This window comes from Lissotriton helveticus, chromosome 7 (genome assembly GCF_964261635.1).
Source record: "Lissotriton helveticus chromosome 7, aLisHel1.1, whole genome shotgun sequence".
NCBI classification, from domain to species: domain Eukaryota; kingdom Metazoa; phylum Chordata; class Amphibia; order Caudata; family Salamandridae; genus Lissotriton; species Lissotriton helveticus.
In genome coordinates this window covers 394,820,576-394,834,232 of record NC_136068.1, presented here as the reverse complement: position 1 = coordinate 394,834,232, position 13,657 = coordinate 394,820,576, and positions in this window count along the sequence as shown.

Here is a 13,657-nt window from a genome sequence, read left to right as displayed (position 1 = left end):
CCTGAATACAGGTCGCGGATAATATTAATAATATTCAGGTCAATACCCATTGCCTCCATGATCTGCCACAGCTGAGGTTGTGTCACACAGTCAAAGGCTGCGGACAGATCCATGAAGGCTAAAGGGAGATGACCTTTTTTTGCTGCTATGTATTTTGCTATAATTAGACTAAGGTTCAGACACTGATCCACAGTGCCTTTCCCTTTTCTGAAGCCAAACTGGCATGGGATGATAATATTATTTTCTAGTGCCCAATCCTCTAGTCTATTTAAAATCAGTCAACCCATTAATTTTGCAGTAGAGTCTATTAATGAGATAGGCCTATAATGTTTTGGAATCAACCTATCCCCTTTTTTTTTATATATGGGATCAATTACAGTTGTTTTCCACGATGGCGGTGCATTTGTTTGGGCGATTTTATTAAAAGAATTTGTTAAAAGTGGGGCCCATAGATCTTGATTATCTAGGAATTAATCAATAGGGACTCTGTCTGGTCCCGGAGCCTTTGCTCGTTTACATTGATTTAAAACAGACTTTGTTTCAACAAGTGTAAAGCTAACAGGAGCCTCATCAATCTCCAAAACTTGGGGAAATGATTGAGGGGTTGTCATGTCGTCTGCTCCAAAAAGGGCTTCAAAGTGAATCACCCATTCCTCCTGGTCGACATTGGTATCTGTGATCATAGCCTGCTCATCTTTTAAAAACGGGGCATTAATCAAAGACCAGAAAGCTTGCAAACTTTTTACTATAGCAGCCTTCTGCAGGTTTGGACTTCAAAGCTCTATGCAGGCTCTTTAGTGTTTTATCACAGTTGTCATCAAACCAGCTATATTTTTTACATCGGCCATTCCGGATAACACGGGTTACATTTTTTTTAACATCAAATAAAATTAACTCAAAATCCGAAAGCATTCTAATGTGTACATTCTAGTCTAAGCAGCGTATTATTTCCCCATATCGTTTGAACACTAAATTTGCCAAAATCTCCCAGTGTCCACTTTTTCTCACTTTAAAACAATACCATTTTCTCTTTCAATCACAGGGTTTATGGGGAGTTTAGGCACACTCATTTTAATTTGTCGTTTGTATAAGAAAGGTTACTGCAGCACTAAATCAATAAAACAGTCTTAAAATGAGAAAAAAAGGCCTATCATTGAATCGGACACCAAAACATAATCAAGAGTAGAAGAAGAAAAATGATTTAAAAAAGTAACTTCTAACTGAGCAGTTAAATCATCGAACATATTTAAAAATAAAAGTTTATTTATCATTGGTAATCTTTTTAGGGTGTTACCATACTGCGTATGACTAAAGTGGGGGGCACACACCCCTTCATCATCCTGTATTCCACAAGCTAACACATTAAGCTTATCACATGGGTGAACATTGAAATCCCCAAGCTAAATTATATTACAGGGTTTTTTGGATTTATCTTGTAATTCAATAACACGTCTTTCCAGAGAGGCCAACATCATTGCTTGGTTACTTCCAAAGTCATTGTTATAAAAGTAAATAAAAAGCCAACAATAATCCAAACAGTATTCAATTAAAATGATATGATGATAAGGGGAGCCATTCAAAAATGCCTTCACTTTAAAAGGGAAAGCATTAGAGAGCAATGTCAGCAAACCACCCTTAGCCCGACCAGCAGATGACGGTACAGCAGAAGTATGAAATGAACGGTACCCATTCAGATATATTGGATCTATTTCCCAGGTTTCTTGAAGGCACACTATAACACTAGATGTCAACAAAGAAAGCCATTCATGTATTAGACCTTTTTTGGTTATAACCAGCAATGTTCCAAGACATAGCCGCTATAGAACCAGAGAGATTCCCTCGTGGTAACCGACACTGGGGCAAATTTGGACTGACTTGACGTCTAGCAAAGGTCACTGCAGGAATAATGGAGGGAACAGTGTGCAAGGGATACCCCTTATGTGGATCCAAAACACCATCCCCACTAATTGGCATAGTCTGAGAATCCAGTCAGTCACAGACAGACAGACCTTCCAGTGCAGCAAATCTATTTCTTAGCGAAGGCAGTGGAACTAAAGCGGGGAGCGGTTGATTGAACGAATGATGAAAAGGCCTCCGGATAGCTTGTGGCCTAGAAATGAACATCTGTGGTGTAGAACAGGGTTTATAAAAGAAATGCAAAGGTAGGACAAATATTTCAGAATGAAATGAGGACGTATTTGGTAAAACTGATAATAATTCACCCACTATATCGCGACTATCAAAGTTCACTACGATACAATCGCCTTTGATAGTTTTGGATACAAACAAGGGGGTCCCAGATACTAAAGCAAACAAACCCGATTGATTCTGATGACCAGAACCCCCGTGGAAGTCTGCTATTTTCTTCCGAGAAGACTCCGTTTACGTGTGTGACTATTTCACCACGCTATTTTACCCAACTTTCCCTCTCCCTCTGACGGCGTTCGCCGACCATTGTGGATAGACTGAACCCCTGTGATTGCCCTTGACATTCTCTTGCTGACAGATTGTTCATTCATATGTGCAGCACCGTCACCACGAGAGTCGAGATTTTATTTTAAGAAAACGGACGCCTTCGATGGTTGTTATTACCCTCAATCCAGACCCCCACATTAGTATATAGCGCTTCGAACGTGACAGAACAGTCGCTACCATACCCTTGAAGAGAGATATCACACATACTAACTTCCCCCCTGTCCTACAGCCTTACAATTAATTCAGGATCTTGATCCTTGTGACGGATTCCTGTTCCATCTTTGATTACGTTACCCAAGACCAGATATACTGCCCCTTCTTGTGCCCTTGTCCTGATGAAGACCCTCTAGCAAGGTTTCACCTCAGCCTGCACCATTGTGGGTCGAAACGTCGACACTTCTCCTTTTTCTTCAGCCTCTTCCATGAACTATCATTTTTTGATTTTTTTGGAGGCATGAGTTTGTTCTAATTTATCAATGAATATTTTTATTTTGCCAATTAATCATTATTTCTGGTTTATCAAGGTCATAGTGACCACTGTTCAATTATCCATTCAGTACCCTCACTATCCCAACACTACCCGTCCCCATCCCATCATTCAGGGGCATTAAATGTGATTATTTTATGGATGTATTTCATGAATAATATTTTGTACGATACACGTTGTGAATAAAAACAATGTTGTTATAATTTCTTTGAATTTATTTTAGTTACTTAGTCAAGGTTTATTCGCTTTAGTATCTGGGACCACCTTGTTTGTATCAATTATTCACCCAGGTCCCAGCGACTCATTGGGTTAACCAGTGTCTTTATAGCACTTTGATAGTTTTGGGACCTTTTTCTACCCAAGATACCCTCCTACCCATAATGATATTATGATAGGCATTATATCTTTCACCTAGACAATTAGATAACCAATGCTGGGATTTATTTATTAGCTGTTCTGTATTTTCTAATGTATTAGGATTAAGTTCTGGAAAGTTAATTAAAACTATAACATACGGACAAGCAGCTGGAGGGAGATCTAATGTTAACTTGGGCTTTCCAATTTCATCGTGCTGGCCATTGAATTCGAGCACTGTGTCTTCTTGGTAGTTTTCAACTTCCGCCTCAACGAATCCACAGAGAACAATCCCACTAACCTCCTGAAATGAATGGACAACACTGGGATAAAGCAGCTGGTCTCAGACCCCACACACAGAGGACACACGCTGGACCCTATCTTCATGCCCAGCAACATAGTCAGACATAGCCACACCAAGGAACTCACCTAGTCTGATCATTTCATCATTACCGGCTCACCCCTCACCCCCAAACCGCCACTGCACCCCCTTCTGCAGCTGGACTAAAATTACACAGCACCAATGGACCGAGGCCCTCAGCATCTCCCAACAAGACATCACCACAAACCTGAATCAGGCAGTAGAGAACTTAAATTCCTGGATCACCAGCACCACCACTCAAGTCGCCCTCACTAAACCAGCCAAAACGCACAGATCCACCAAACAAGCCTGCTGGTACGCCCAAGAACTCTGATACAAGTAACTAGAAAGAAAATGGGGCAAAAGCAGAATTGACACCGCTCCAGTCACCTTCAAGTCTGCCCTCAACAACTACTACCACCAACTCAAAGACATGAAGAAGGGGGCCCTGGCAAACTAATTGAGACCAGTGCCAAACAGACTAAGGAACTCTTCACCATTGTCAGAGAGTCCACCTGCCCATCAGCCACCGAAAACCCGATAACCTCCTCACAGGAACTCTGCGATGCCTTAGCAGACCACTTTCACAACTAGATGCCACCATTTACAGAGACTTCGATTCCAAACCCAGCGAGCAAGTGCCGTCTGCGCACAGAGGAGTTGGGAGGAAGCGTAAGCACAATACGCCGATGCGTGTGATGCAAGGGCAGGGAGTCTGCAGCTCGTGCCCGTCGTTTGTGACCAGCATCTGCCAGGGTGTCAGCAACAAGTATGGCTTGTGGATCGCCCCCAAAACGTGGGTGGTGTGTGGGTGAATATGGCCATGGGTGTGAAAGAGATGGGTCCCATTCCCCCATGGCAGTATAGGTGAAGACCAGCAGTGCAGTGCCCAAGGTGCATTGGTACTGTGCTAGAAGGCCAGGCAATGCCAGAGGCCTGGATGCAGATGTGAGCTGCACCAACCCCTCTCTAACAGCACACACAAGGACAATATCTGATTGTGCAGCTCACATCTGTATCCAAGTTCCAGCGGGAAGACTCCTTTTGGTACCGCCCTTTGTTCAGAGGGGTCTAAGGAGCTGGATGATGCAGCAGCGCCAATGAGAGGATCCTGGAAGAACAGCAGAGCATCATGGATTTGCAAACTGCTTGAAGAGAGATAGTAGCGAATGAATGAATGAATGAATGAACTGAGTTTTATCATGCGCAAACTTTGCCCAATGGGCGTCAAGGCGCCTAATTCAAATAATACAGCTCGCAGATCAAACCAGCAATCTCTCATTGGTAGGCTTTGATAAAGTACAACGTCTTAAGGGCCTTTTTAAACAGATCAATTGAGGGTAGAGATTTGACCTCAATTGGAAGAGAATTCCAAAGCTTAGGAGCAGCAGCAGAAAAGGCTCTCGCTCCCCATCTGGCTAGCCTTGTACGGGGCACTACCAGTTGAAATAACCCAGCAGATCGAAGAGATCTGGTTGGGATATAGCGGGTAAGCAAAGACCCCAGTGCATTGTCCGTGCCAGCCGCAAGAGCTCTGTATGTAAGACATAGAATCTTAAAAAAGACTCTATGGTGAACAGGGAGCCAATGAAGATCTCTCCTAGCAGTCGTGGCTGAAGATGCCAAGGGAAGGGCCAATACAAAACGCGCTGCAGCATTCTGCACGATTTGCAGTCGATGGATAAGGCCCTTGTTGGACTCCACATACAGGGAGTTGCAATAATCAAGCCTGGAGCCAACAAGAGCGACTGCAATCTGCTTACGAGCCTGGAGAGAAAGATAGTTACGGATCCTATTTAGGATCCTGATAACACCCCAGCAAGTGGCCACGGTCCTATTAACTTGGAGTGTCATAGAGAGTGAGGTGTCAAAGACCACGCCGAGATTTCTGGCTGATTGGGAGGGAGTGGGGCAGATGCCAAGAGATGAAGGCCACCAATCGCTCGACCAAACATCTTGGTCTTTCCCAAAGACCAAGACCTCTGTCTTGTCGCCATTTAGCTTTAGGGAATTGATGATCATCCAATCTGCCACATGCTGCATGCATGACCTAAAGCTAATGGCAGATGTATGGACAGAGGAATGAGCCAGTGACACCATGATCTGGGTGTCATCGGCGTAGGACACCACCTCCATCCCCTGCGATCTTACTAGTCTAGCAAGGGGGGCCACATAGATGTTAAATAGGGTCGGACTAAGGGCCGACCCCTGTGGCACCCCACATTGCAATGACTTGGCAGGGGAGAGGAAATTTCCAAGCTTTACTCTCTGTTCTCTACCAAGGAGAAAGGAGTTAAGAAGATTCAAAGCCGGCCCAGTAACCCCTGCCTCCCTAAGCCGAGATGTTAAAATGGCGGGAGACAGGGTATCGAACGCGGCTGTGAGATCTAATAGGACAAGTACTGTAGTTTGGCCACTATCCACTTTGCGTCGGATGTTATCTACTACAGCAGTGAGTGCGGATTCGGTACTGTGATGCTTTCTGAATCCGTGCTGTGTGTTATCAAGAAACTCACTGGTCTCAAGAAAAGTGGAGAGGTGAGAGTTGAGGTGTGCCTCCAATATCTTTGCAGGGGCCGGGAGCAGAGAGATTGGCCTGAAGTTTTTAAGAAGGCCAGGATCCAAAGACGGTTTCTTAAGGAGAGGCTTCACAATAGCCTTCTTCCACACTGGTGGAAAGGAACCCTGGACAATAGCCTTATTCATGACTTCCAACATGGGCGGAAGAATGCTGTTTCTGCACTCCTTCAGTATTTTTAGCGGTAAAGGATCCATTGGGGAGGAGGATTTAGTCCTATCAAGTAGGAGGTTCAGTCCTTCCAAAGACAATAAAGGAAATTGCATAAATAGTTTGGAAGGGCCTTCACCCAAAGTGTCCAGACTGGCTATGGCAGAGGGAATATCCTTATCCAAGGAGTGGCATTGGGCTTCTAAAGCGATGTAAATGTCCGAGATTTTACTGTGAAAGAAGTTGGAGATGTTATTACAAAGATCCTGAGAACTAACTACAGGATCAGGGAGTTGGAGAGAGCATAGTGAATCAGCAATTTTAAAAAGCTCCCTGGATGAAGTTAGGGAACCTGTCAGATTGGAAAAGTACTCCTGCTTCTCCACTACAACTCTCTGTTTATAGTCCCGTAAGGCAGACTTATGAACCTCTCGGTCTTTCGGATCCCAGGATTTCCTCCAGCTTCTCTCGCTGCTCCTACACCCCTGCCTTAAGAGTCTCAGATGTTCAGAGAACCAGGGTGCAGTGGGTTTCTGCCGAGCTACATATCGAAGGGAGGCGGGGGCAAGCTTTTCCACAGCATTCGTAATAGAGTCCGTAAGTTCTAGGGCTGCCTCGTCCGCATCCTTCAAGGAGAAAGACTCCGAGATCCGAATATGAGAAGCAATAGTGTCATCGGTAATATTTCTAAAGTTTCTCCTAGGAGTAAATGAAGTAGCGACATAATTGGCTAAGGGTGGGGCAGGGAGAACAAATTCAAGCGGTACTGCAAAATGATCTGTCTAGACCAACGGCAGAGGCGGGCCAGTAGATAACCTAGAATCACTAGAAAATACCCCATCAAGAATATGGCCAGCCTTGTGTGTTGGGCTACTAACCAACTGAACAAGGTCACAGGCTCCAAGTGACTCGATTAATGTCAGGGTATCCTTCGAGCTGATTTCATCAAGATGGAAATTGAAATCACCCAGGATGGAAAGATAGGATTTTCCAAAATAAGGTAGATCAGAAGAAAAACTCGCCCTAGGGCCGGGTGGCCTGTATATGAGTATCCCAGTGAAAGAGACAGATGGAGCGCACAAAATGCAAAAATAGAGTGCCTCAAAGCGATCTCCAGGCATTGATAAAGATTTAACAGTGCAAGAAAAAGAAGATTTGAAAAGAACAGCAATTCCTCCACCTCTACGCAGTGGTCTATCCTGCCTATGGAGAGAATAGTCATCAGGAATGGCCAAGAGTAAATCGTGACCAGAGGAATCCGAGGCCCAGGTCTCCGTGATAAAAACCCAGTCCGGCTGTCTTTCTTCAACGAAATCGTGGAAGGCAACATTGTGCTTGATCAACGATCGCGCATTAATTAGGAAACCGGTTTTAGACAACGAAACAGAAAGGCATCCCGAGCGCGAATGGGATCTTATAGGACTGAGAACAGGGCAGCGAAAGGAAACCTTACATGTCATGCATCGCTGGGAATGTAGGATTCCTTCAGGAGAAAAGCGGTGAGAGCATCGCTGCTCTAATGGTCTAAAAGCCATGAGTTCCGACAAGGAGTATTGCCTAGGTACCTCATAGTGTGGAGGAGGGGAGCCCGCCGAGTCCAGCCCGCCCTGCAGCACGTCCTCAGCGCGGACGGGCGCAGACGGGCTGAACTCAGGGGTAACTCCGGCGGAAGTCCGGCGATCCCGCTGCGCGATGACGCTGCGCGTAGGCATGGCTGCTATTTAAGCTGGTCGAGCCTCCTAAATGAGGACTAGACCGCGATGTGGCTCACCCCTCACCTAATATGGCCGCCAACGAGACAATGGCGAGGGACCCGCGAAATGCGGTGCTTTTTCCAAATTACCGTGCAAGTAAGGATGACAGCATGCAGGTAAGCGTGGCCGGCAATGTTAAAAACAGGGGAAAAATAGTACTAACCAAAAAGCTATAGTACTAACCAGAATGCTGCAGGTAGCGACCCCTCTGAGGGCAGTGAGTCCCTATGGCCCAGGGAAGGGCTGTGCGGGGGTGGGGTGCAGTATACTTGGTAGTATCCAGTAGTCTTCCATTTCATTGGCAAGGGGCAGCTGCAGGGCCCTAGGACCGCATGGGTGCCCGCGCAGCCCACATAGGACTTTGTCAGGGTTGGGCCACCAGTGCATGAGGGGAGGTACCCAAGGAGTCCGAGTTCCGTGAGGAGTTCTATGCTTTAGGAGCTGGCCCCTGGGGTGGGTTCGTTCTCTAAAAGGGGAATGCAAGATCTGGGGTTCATCTGGTGATGAAACAGGGTCAGAGACAGCTGAAGGAGACAGAAAGGACTATTCTTAGACCAGGGGGCCTTGGAAGGTCTCAGGTGAAGAGTTGGTGTGGAATAAATCTGTACAGGGTGTGGAGTGCAGCCGCGGCCTGTAGTAGGTGTAACTGCAGGGCGGTGACGTGGGGAGGGGGAGGGGCAGGGTTGGGGGTAGTGATGTATGGATTACGGACTTTAACAGATAAGTAAACATATAAATAAATAAAACGAATTTCGTTGTGTGCACTGCATCACCAAAAGCGATGCAGTGCGCGCAACGAAATTCGTTTTATTTATTTATTTGTTTACTTACCTGTTAAAGTCCGTAATCCATACATTACTACCCCCCACCCTGCCCCTCCCCACATCATCGCCCTGCAGTTACACCTACTACCGGCCGTGGCTGGTGGAGTGCTGGTCTGTTCCAAGTTAAGCCTGGGCGGAGTTCCTGTAGTGCGCTACGCGGAACTCTGCGAATTGTTAAAAAAACGCTGCCCTGCTACATGGCATTCCGTAAGCAGGCAGAGTTGCATGTCCCACACGTTCATGTGACGTTTCCGTCATATGTCAACGCAGATTGAGTGTTCGGGCAGAAATATCAGGCAGGTGGGCATCTTATATCTTACTCTGTTGATGGTGCTGAGGCCTACTTTTTGATCCTTCTTTAATCTTTTCAATCCTTGATTTCTAAAACTTTTTTTGATCTTTTTTATTTATTATATTTCCCTCTGTCTTCCTAAGTGTGTATTTAGCGTTTTTTCAAATTTGTTGTGTTTCTGCATTAGTTTTGTATTTTTTAGCTTTACTACTTCCTATTACGCTCCTTCCTTCTTTTTCCTGTTTCTTTTTTTCTCTCTTTCCCCCGGTGCCATGGTAAATAAGGGCACACCAAGGTGAGCAAGCGGCAGCGCGTTCCTTGCCGAAGGCGGCGCCGGGGGCGGGGGTGGGGGTGCAGCCCTGTACCCATTTTTCTGAGGTGGCACCGCTGCTTTTTTATATCCAGCGCCACCTCCCCTCCACCCTGGCAGCAGGCCTGGGTAGGGGATGCGGGAGCGCCAGCAGTGCTGGGCAGAGTACCACTGCTCTAGGGTACCCATCATCAGCTGATGCAGCGCTCGTCTGACATCCTGGACCTAGAACAGGTCCTGCTGGACCTGCTAGGGGTTGAGGTCACAGAGATAGGTGAGTAGCTAATTATTAAAAGTATTAATGTATTATTACTTATGTGTTCTATGCTATTGCTAATATTGTTTTCCAAATAGCAATCATGCTGCTCACATGCAGGCAAGTTAATTTTTCAAATATTATGTAATCATTATTCTAGACAGGTGCTTGCACTACTTAACCTAGTAATCATACTTGTTGGCGCTCACTTGGGCTGATTAGTGATTATGTAAGAACTGTAATTAGTTATTTGTAATTGTAACCGCATAGTGCATGCCACACTGACGGTGCACGGATGTTTGTGAACAACATCCATTTTTCAATGGAAGCTTGTGCTGCTGGCCTTTTCCGCCCGCTTCCATTGACAAATGAAGGTTTGCGACTGCCCTACGGCCTATGGCCTATGTGCGGTAGCATCGTTATAGTGCGGTCGGTACCACCGATCTGCGGTCAGGCTGCTTCAGAACTGCAACGCCGTCTGCCTGACATCGTCTTAATATTAAGGCCCTCAGTGAATTTGCCCGTCAAAGGGAGTTGAGAGATTGGGAATGAGATGAGAAGAAGCAAACATCATTTGTTGCAATTTATTATTTGTAATTCCAAACTGTAGTGTACTAAATTTGGAATAGGGCTAGGTAGGTAGGATATTTGGAAGAGGATAGGACAATCTGCAATACTACTACTAGTCAATCTGATTGAGAAAATGTCAATGCTATTGCAATTGCCTTTTCCTGTCAAGAAATATTTGTTGATATATATTTGTGAGAATGATGTTCATTTGGGATAAATGATTGTGGTTTATATGTTAGTTGACTCCAAGGAAAAATTTCCTTTTTGCACTAAAGTCATTACATTGGCACCCTGTCCCTTGGATAGTAGGACCTCTCCCCCTTTTTTCAAATTAACCGTAAGACATTTCTTTAAACAATAATCGTGGAAAACGTCCAATTTCTTTTGCAGACCCAATTCCGTCATGTCCACTTTCAGTAGATTATTGGCATAAAGTAGACAAGGGATATGGATCCCGCCCATCTTAGGGCATAGACCACCACCTTTACGAAAAATATTTGGTAAGTCAAATAGGAATAATGACAACAGTAGGGAAACCAGGACACGCCATGTCGTAGACCATTCTTTATCTGTACTTTCTTTAACAGGGTCCTATAGGTATCTAAAATGCCCTGGACCTGATTCAGTCAATGCAATTTCTAGATTAGTGAGAGCAATGCCTTGTTGATACCGAGCCACCCCAGAATATCCCACAGAACCTTATGATCGACCAAACCAAAGGCGGCCCGGAAATCAACAAAGCATCAAAACAATATGCCTCAGCTCACTTGCCTTCTTTGCCATTGCTCATAGACTAAGGCAATGGTCTATTGTTGAGTGGCCCTCCTTAAAAACACCTTGCTCTGTTGGAATCAGGACGTTTTGCCCTACCCAGGCCTTAATTATGCCTAACAGTATTTTTAAAATACTTTCTCCCCCACATCCAACAGACTAATTTGACGATAATCCTTGGGCTGTGGGGCATCATCCTTTTTATATTTTGGTCTGACTATTGCACCTTTCCAATTCTCTGGAAAGTTCCCAGAAGTCAAGACTTTTTGTAAAATTACATTAACCCCATCGACGCTCATGACGAGCTCAGCTCGTCATGAGGTACACCTCTCGTACGCTCATGACGAGCTGAGCTCGTCATGAACAATAGGATTCTGCATTCCTTAGCGCACAGCGGGAAAATGCGCCGCACCGATGCGGTTAAAGAAACTTGCCCACCAAACCACATTATCAATATAATTGTCGATAGGTTATCTGGGCCTGCTGCTTTGGTTAGCTTTAGAGATAGAATGGTTTGTTTTATCTTCTGGAAGGAGAAGTGCAACTCTGTTTCTATGCCAACCATAATCATATTTTCCAGGTTCTCATCTGCCTTATTGCTTTCATACAGATTGCTTAAGTGATAAATGCAGTCATCTTCTCCACTAAACACCTCATTTTCCCTTGCACATTCTCCTCCTGCAACAGTTGCCAAAATTATCTAATGTTATGTGTGCCTATCGCTTCAAGCATAGTTTGCCAATTTCTAGTCATACACTCTGATTTCCTTTCCTTCAGTTTGTTTATATGCTCAAATTTTGCCGAGCGAAGGCTCTCCGCTGTTACCTTATCCTGCCTTTTCTTAAGCAGTCTTTCCCATTTCGGTACCCTCAATTTTAAGCTCCTTCACTCGTTGAACGAACCATTTCCCTTACCCCCTTATCATGATCACATTCCTTCGTCACAGGGTCTGATTTTAGTTGCATCCTCAGACAATTTACCACCTGCTCAATCACTTGGCCATACCATATTAGGATATTATATAGCTCATCTGGTTTACCGAAAGACGTATAGTTGACCATCAGTTTGTTATTCAATTTCAGACTATCATCAATTATACGGGTGGTTATACAACAAGGATACTCTATCTCTTTGCACCCCTTGCTCTATTCTAATTATTACCTGTAAAGGTCAGCGTTTACTACCTTCAATTTTCAGCATTTTGAACCCCTCTACTTCAGAAAAGTGCCAAGCATTTGTGTAGGCATAATCAATTGGACAACTCTTTACCTATATGAAAAGTCTTTCTTGCGGTGCTGTCAGTGTCTACTTGTCCATTGAAACAGAACAGCCCTGTGGATCTTAAGAGCTTTACTAGAGTTTCATCTCGTACGGTACCATCTGAACTAGGGAAAGTAGCCAACGGCACCTGTGCCATGGCTTATAATTCTCTAAACAGTTTGTCACTAAAAGAAGGATCCAATTTATGATTAAAATCCCCAGAATTTATTGTCAATTGTGTTGCATCGACTGTACAGATTAACTCCAAATCTTCTTCTAATAGTCCCAACTGAGCTTCATAATCTATTATATACACTAACTGGATGTATATATTAGCCACAATGATTTGTCTTCTTGCCCAGGGACACTATAGAGCTGTATCTGACTAGCCAAAAGCCATTGACTTTGAACTTTTAACCTAGTTGCTTTATTGGCTATTTTAGATGATACTAATGTGATCAGTCCTACTGAAGGGCATTCTGGGCCAATTCGCACTGCATCTTTAGTAAGTATTAAAAATCCATCTACTGGTTCGGGTACTTCTCACACCCAAGTCTCTTGAAAATAAATAATTTCATATCTTCCCCACACTTTAAAGGTATCTTGAGTTAACTGGCTCCTATATCCCTGTGTTCCACGCCAATATCCACAGGCTGTGTGAGTACTCTTTTATTATCACAACTTACTATTGATTCAGATAGAGGATTGAATTGATTTCTCAACACTGGTCCTTTTATAGCATTTACTAAAGTTACTTGTAGACCACCTTTGCTTCTATCAGTAAATGTTCTTCTAGGCTGACCCCATGATAAGCCATATTGTATTTGATCAGGGCATAATCCTGCTTAGTGGGTGAGAGCCCCAAGACTCCTAGGACCACTCCCCTCCAGTCCCAGTTTACCAACTTGGACCAAACTTATACCCTCCTTTTAAAATTCTTCCTCGGCTTTCACCACCATCTGTTTTACACATTCTGAATAAAAAAAGACCTGTTGCCTCTTTTCCTTTCATGTTTGGTGTAAAACCTATTAGCCTTATATCGCAAGTTGTAATCTCGCCCAGGCTAGGACATTTAGCCAGTACTTGTAATAGGTGCGAGCGGTTCAGGAACTTTAGCTTCCTCTGGCATTTACTCTCTATCTTTCTTACCCATGGTTCCATAAATACCCATAAACTATCCCTTCATTTATAATGTTCCTCATGTTTCAGGAAGCT